Below are 7071 nucleotides of genomic sequence, written 5' to 3'. Positions count from 1 at the left end.
CTTTGCTGCCACCCTTTCAGGAACCCTCTATGGTTTTTAGTTTAAATTAAAGGAGTCATTATTGTGGTGGGAATATGAAATAAAGTGGAAGGAAAGGCAAAAAATTAATAATATAATTAATAAATATATGAATTAATAAATATATGAATATATATCTCACATCTTCATTTATTTTTTGATAGCTAATATTCATATATATATGAATATATATATGTATCACATCTTTATTCATTCATCAGGCTTTTTCTATGATTTGGCCATTGTTGATAATGTTGCTATAAACATCAAGGTGCATGTGCCCTTTGATCAGTATTTTTGTATCCTTCAGATAAACACCTAGTAGTGCAATTACTGGTCACAGTGCAATTACTGGTCTGTTTTTAACTTTTTAAAGTAATTTACATACTGTTCTCCAGAGTGGGTGCATCAGTTTGCATTTCCACCAACAGTGTAAGCGGGTTCCCCTCTCTCTGCATCCTGACCAGCATCAGTTGTTTCCTGTGTTGTTAATTTTAGCCATTCTGACTGGTATGAGGTGATATCTCATTGTGGTTTTTATTTGCATTTCTCTGATGAAGAGTGATATTGAGCATCTTTTCATGTGTCAGTCATCTGCACCTTCCTTGGTAAAATGTCTATTCATATCTTCTGCCAAAATCTTGAGTGGATTATTTGTTTCTTGGGTGTTGAGTTTAATAAGTTCTTTGAAGTTTTTGGATACTAACTTTTTATCAGGTATGTGATTTGCAAATATCTTCTCCCATTCTGTAGGCTGTCTTTTAGTTTTGCTGATTGTTTCCTTCCCTGTGCAGAAGATTTTTATGTTGATGAAGTCCCAATAGTTCCTTTTTGCTTTTGTTTCCCTTGCCTCCAGCAACATGTCTAGAAAAAGTTTTTATAGCCAAGGTCAAAAAGGTTGCTGCCTGTTTCTCCTCTAGGATTATGATGGTTCCTATCTCACATTTAGGTTGTTCATCAATTTTGAATTTATTTTTGTGTATGGTGTAAGAAAGTGGTCCAGTTTCATTCATCTGCATGTTACTATCCAGTTTTCCCAAGACCATTTGTTGGAGAGACTGTCTTTTTTTCCATTAGATATTCCTTCCTGCCTTGTTGAAGATTAGTTGACCATACAGTTGAGGGTCCATTTCTGGGTTTTCTATTCTGTTCTGTTAATCTATGTGTCTGTTTTTGTGCCAGTACCATCCTGTCTTATTTATTTATTTCTATTTATTTATTTATTTATTTATTTAAGTTTTATTTATTTATTCGTGAGAGACACACAGAGAGAGGCAGAGACATAGACAGATGCCCGACTTGATCCCAGGACCCTCGGATCACAACCTGAGCTAAAGGAAGATGCTTAACCACTGAGTCATCCAGATGTCTCAGTACCATACTGTCTTGATGACTACAACTTTATAATAATGTAACATGAAGTCGGGAATTGTGATGCCTCCAGCTTTTCTTTTCTTTTTCAGGATTGCTTTGGCTAATCAAAAAGAATGATATCATACCATTTATTTTCAACAAAATGGATGGAACTAGAGGTTATTATGCTAGGTGATAGAAGTCAAACAGAGAAAGATAATTATCATATGATTTCACTTAAATGTGGAATTTAAAAACAAAACAGGATCATAGGGGAAGTGAAGAAAAAAATAAAATAAGGTAAAAACAGAGAGCAAGACAAAAACCATAAGAGAATCTTAACTATAGTAAACAAACTGAAAGTTGCTGGAGGCGGCCCCGCCCCGGAACCTCCAGGCCCTGCAGACAGAGAGCTCTGGAATTCCTGCGGGAGCTGAATCCAGGGCTCCAGAGCTGGCCGCAGCCACTGGGGTTGTTCCTCCTGGGGCCTCACGGGGTAAACAACCCCCACTGAGCCCTGCACCAGGCAGGGGGCAGAGCAGCTGCCCCAAGTGCTAACACCTGAAAACAGCACAACAGGCCCCTCCCCCAGAAGACCAGCTAGACGGACAAGTTCCAGGGGAAGTCAAGGGACTTAAAGTATACAGAATCAGAAGATACTCCCCCGTGTTGTTTTTTTTTTTTGTTTTTTTTTCTTTTTGATTTCCTTCCCCCACCCTTTTTTTCCTTTCTTTCTTTTTCTTTCTCTTTTTCCTTTTTTTCTTCCTTTTTTCTTTTTTCTTTTCCTCTCTTCTTTCCTTCTTTCTGTCTCTTTTTCTCCTTTTCCCAGTACAACTTGCTTTTGGCCACTCTGCACTGAGCAAAATGACTAGAAGGAAAACCTCACCTCAAAAGAAAGAATCAGAAACAGTCCTCTCTCCCACAGAGTTACAAAATCTGAATTACAATTCAATGTCAGAAAGCCAATTCAGAAGCACTATTATACAGCTACTGGAGGCTCTAGAAAAAAGCATAAAGGACTCAAGAGAGACTTCATGACTGCAGAATTTAGATCTAATCAGGCAGAAATTAAAAATCAATTGAATGAGATGCAATCCAAACTACAAGTCCTAATGACGAGGGTTAACAAGGTGGAAGAACGAGTGAGTGACATAGAAGACTAGTTGATGGCAAAGAGGGAAACTGAGGAAAAAAGAGACAAACAATTAGAAGACCATGAAGATAGATTAAGGGAAATAAACGACAGCCTGAGCAAGAAAAACCTACGTTTAATTGGGGTTCCCAAGGACACTGAAAGGGCCAGAGGGCCAGAATATGTATTTGAACAAATCATAGTAAAAATTGGAACCTAAACACCCTTTTTGAACTTGGCCACAGTAACTTCTTGCAAGACATCCAGGAAGGCAAGAAAAACAAAAGCAAAAAAGAACTATTGGGACTTCATCAAGATAAGAAGCTTTTGCACAGCAAAGAAACAGTCAACAAAACTAAAAGACAACCTACAGAATGGGAGAAGATATTTGCAAATGACCTATCAGATAAAGGACTAGTATCCAAGATCTCTAAAGAACTTATTAAACTCAACAGCAAAGAAACCAACAATCCAATCCTGAAATGGGCAAAAGACATGAAGAGAAATCTCACAGAGGAAGACATAGACATGGCCAACAAGCACATGAGAAAATGCTCCGCATCACTTGCCATCAGGGAAACACAGATCAAAACCACAATGAGATACCACCTCACACCAGTGAGAATGGGGAAAATTAGCAAGGCAGGAAACAAATGTTGGAGAGGATGTGGAGAAAGGGGAACCCTCTTGCACTGTTAGTGGGAATGTGAACTGATGCAGCCACTCTGGAAAACTGTGTGGAGGTTCCTCAAAGAGTTAAAAATATATCTGCCCTATTACCCAGCAATTGCACTGCTGGGGATTTACCCAAAAGATACAAATGCAGGGGATCCCTGGGTGGCGCAGCGGTTTAGCGCCTGCCCTTGGCCCAGGGCGCAATCCTGGAGACTCGGGATCGAGTCCCACATCGGGCTCCCGGTGCATGGAGCCTGCTTCTCCCTCTGCCTATGTCTCTGCCCCTCTCTCTCTCTCTCTGTGACTATCATAAAAAAAAAAAAAGATACAAATGCAGTGAATCGCCGGGACACCTGCACCCCGATGTTTATAGCAGCAATGTCCACAATAGCCAAACTGTGGAAGGAGCCTCGGTGTCCATCGAAAGATGAATGGATAAAGAAGATGTGGTTTATGTATACAATGGAATATTACTCATCCATTAGAAATGACAAATACCCACCATTTGCTTCGATGTGGATGGACCTGGAGGGTATTATGCTGAGTGAAATAAGTCAATCGGAGGGGATCCCTGGGTGGCGCAGCAGTTTAGCGCCTGCCTTTGGCTCAGGGCGCGATCCTGGAGACCTGGGATCGAATGCCACTTAGGGCTCCCGGTGCATGGAGCCTGCTTCTCTCTCTCTCTCTCTCTCTCTGTGACTATCGTAAAAAAAAAAAAAAAGTCAATCTGAGGAGGACAAACATTATATGGTCTATTCATTTGGGGAATATAAAAAATAGTGAAAAGGAGTAAAGGGGAAAGGAGAAAAAATGAGTGGGAAATATCAGAAAGGGAGACAGAACATGAGAGACTCCTAAATTTGGGAAACGAACAAGGGGTGGTAGAAAGGGAGGTGGGCGGAGGGTGAGGGGCAGAGGCAGAAACGGGAGGTGGGCGGAGGGTGAGGGGCAGAGGTGGGCACTTGATGGGATGAGCACTGGGTGTTATGCTATATGTTGGCAAATTGAACTCCAATAAAAAAATAAATAAAAATTAGAACCTTGACCCCCCCTACCCTCTTCCCAAAAAAGAAGAGGAATATCATTTTATGAGGTGTTTCTGGAGTATGCTGTCTGCTGCTGTTTTGGCTGCTCTTTCCCTCAGGTCAGTCCTCTGCAGAGTTTCTCATTTCCTGCAATGAGGAGTGCTTGGACCTTGGCCAGTGTGTGGCAAGTTTTAACCAGCTGTGCTCTGGTCTGCTCACTAAAGAGATCTGATCCTATTTCCACCAGAGCTAAAGCTTTGCAGCACTGGATGGTCAGTACACTTGGTGCATGTGAGGAGTTTGTGCTGGTCTTCTGGGGGAGGGATTTGCTTCTCTGGTTCTCAGGCATACTTGCCCTTGGAAAGAAGCATCTGTCATCTGCTGAGCATAGGTGGTTGGGGTTTGGTGTAGGCAGTTCAGGCCTCTCCTGTGGGTGCTGTGCTGCTCACAGAAGTCAGTCCATGCTGATGGGTGGGGGAGATAAATGGCACCTGCTCTTTACCTTGTTCCTGGAAAGAGGAGTTCATATCTATCACTATCTGAGAAGTCCTCACAGAAGAGCAAACAGTTTCTCCTCTTGTGTCTCTGTTCCTCAGATCCTGCCTTTACCTTATCTGTATCTAGGCTATGTGCTCACCACATACCCCAGTGCACCCGTGTTTTATATCAGGCACACTGGCTGGGTTTTAAAACTCCAAACTTTAGGGACTGGGAGAGGAGTGGACTCATGTTGATCCTCTGGGAGAGGGTCTTATCATGCTGGGACTGGTGCCAGTTTGTCCCAGAAGGGAAGTCGCACCAACCAGCAGGAGCTTGGAGTTTAGAGTAAAGCACAGCAAAAAACTGGTGTCCAGGTTAGCTGCCTTCAGCAGGTGTCTCTGTCCCTATGCTAAGGAACTGGTCAGCACACTGGTGCCTGCAGCTCTGTTGTCCCTGGAGAGGTGGTGCCACCTCTGTCAGATGCACTCCAAGGAGGGGAAGACTTCTCTCTCCATGGGTCTCAGGGGATCTTCAAATTGCTTCATCTGCTCTCGGGCTTCTGTTCTCTTTCTGCACAGGTGCACCGCTGCACTTGCTGGGCTCCACACCAGCCACAGCCACACTATGGACTTCTGAAACTTTAGTCGTTGACATCTGGTGGTTGTAAAATCTGATGATAACCTCTCTTGTTTTCCTGGTGAATGGTTTTGGGAAAATGTTTTTCTTGGGTGATCCCCTGTGCACTGCTTGCTCTCTTGCTCTCTCTCTTATTCTCTCTCTCCCCCTCATCTCTCTGTGACCAGGGCTCCCTCCCCTACTCAGCACCAATGTTTCTTTTCTTCTCCAAATCACATCTCTGCACATCCTACCTTCCATGATGTGGTCTCTTCATTGGCCCTAGTTGTGCAGTTTGGTCTCTCAGTCCTCAAGTCAATTTCTTGGGTGTTCAGAATGTTTTGATATTTATCTAGCTGTGTTTGAGGGACAAGGCAAGCATAGAGTCCCCCCTGCTGATCTGCTATCTTAGCTCCTCACCCCTGCCTAATCTTAATGACCGTATTTGGACTCAGAGAAGAGACCTGAACTCTGGGACTGAAGCCCCAGAGTAGTTAGCTCTGTTGGAATAATACACTTAAAACTAGACTGAATTCTGCACTTATGGTGTCTTTCCTGGGGTAGAAAAAGAGGAAGGACATGGGTTAAAGTCATACAGCCTATGAAAACCAGAAATAGAAACCAGCTCTATATTCTATATCTTTTATTGCCACCAGCATCAATATAGGCCCTTAACTGTTTCACCCTTTAATAAGTCATTTAGTATGTCTGAAATGACGTTATATTTTTCTTTTATTTTAAAGATTTTATTTATTTATTCATGAGAGACAGAGAGAGAGAGGCAGAGACACAGGCAGAGGGAGAAGCAGGCTCCATGCAGGGAGCCTGATGCGGGACTCGATCCCAGAACTCCAGGATCACGACCTGAGCTGAAGGCAGGTGCTAAATCGCTGAGCCACTCAAGGATTCTCTGACATTATATTTCTAAATGAAAATTCCATTTCAATGAGTCACAGAAACATAAGAAGCCTATTCTTTTTTTTTTTTTAAATTTATTTATTTATTCATGAGAGACACACAAAGAAAGAGGCAGAGACATAGGTAGAGGGAGAACAGGCTCCCTGCAGGAAGCCTGATATGGGACTTGATCCCAGGACCCCAGGATCATGACCTGAGCCAAAGGCAGATGCTCAACCACTGAGCCACCCATGTGTCCCAGGAAGCCTGTTCTTATACCCATGAGCCAATAGACAGAGCTTTGGAAGCAACCTGCAGGAAGTAGTCTCACTAGTTGTCTGTTTTCAGCTGCCTTTTCTTGTTTTTTCTTCCTTTAGGCCTGACAATCTTTCTTAACTCTTCCCCATTCTAGTTTCTGTCTTTAGGACAAACTGAATAAAAGAATGAGGTCTATGCCCTAGGGGTTCCCAAACATATATCTGAAATTTCCATAGAGTTTCTAGATTTTATTTTCAAATATATAGTAAAAGAAAAACATACAAAAACCAGCACTACTGTTTGTCATCACCATCAGAGTGATTGAAAATTATTTGTTGCACCTCACTGAGGTAGGCCAGTCTTGACTCCTGGTGAAAGAGCATTCAGTCACAGGTCAGTGGGATGGAGCAGACAACTATATCAAGAAAGAGACTGAGTCAACTCACTCTTGTCCTCGGTCTCACAGAGGAAGCAGGAGGGAATGAAGGTCCTGAAAGATCCTTCCTTCTTCTGCTTCTACCTCCCCCCTGCCCCAGTTCTCCCTGATTTCCATCCCTCTGTATCTTTTTTTGAAGCCTCCACTCTTATGTCTCCTCTACCTTCTTCCCATTCCCCAGA

The sequence above is a fragment of the Vulpes lagopus genome, chromosome 4 (assembly GCF_018345385.1).
Source record: "Vulpes lagopus strain Blue_001 chromosome 4, ASM1834538v1, whole genome shotgun sequence".
NCBI classification, from domain to species: domain Eukaryota; kingdom Metazoa; phylum Chordata; class Mammalia; order Carnivora; family Canidae; genus Vulpes; species Vulpes lagopus.
The sequence above is the reverse complement of the archived record's forward strand: the minus strand, read 5'-3'. Positions refer to the sequence as shown.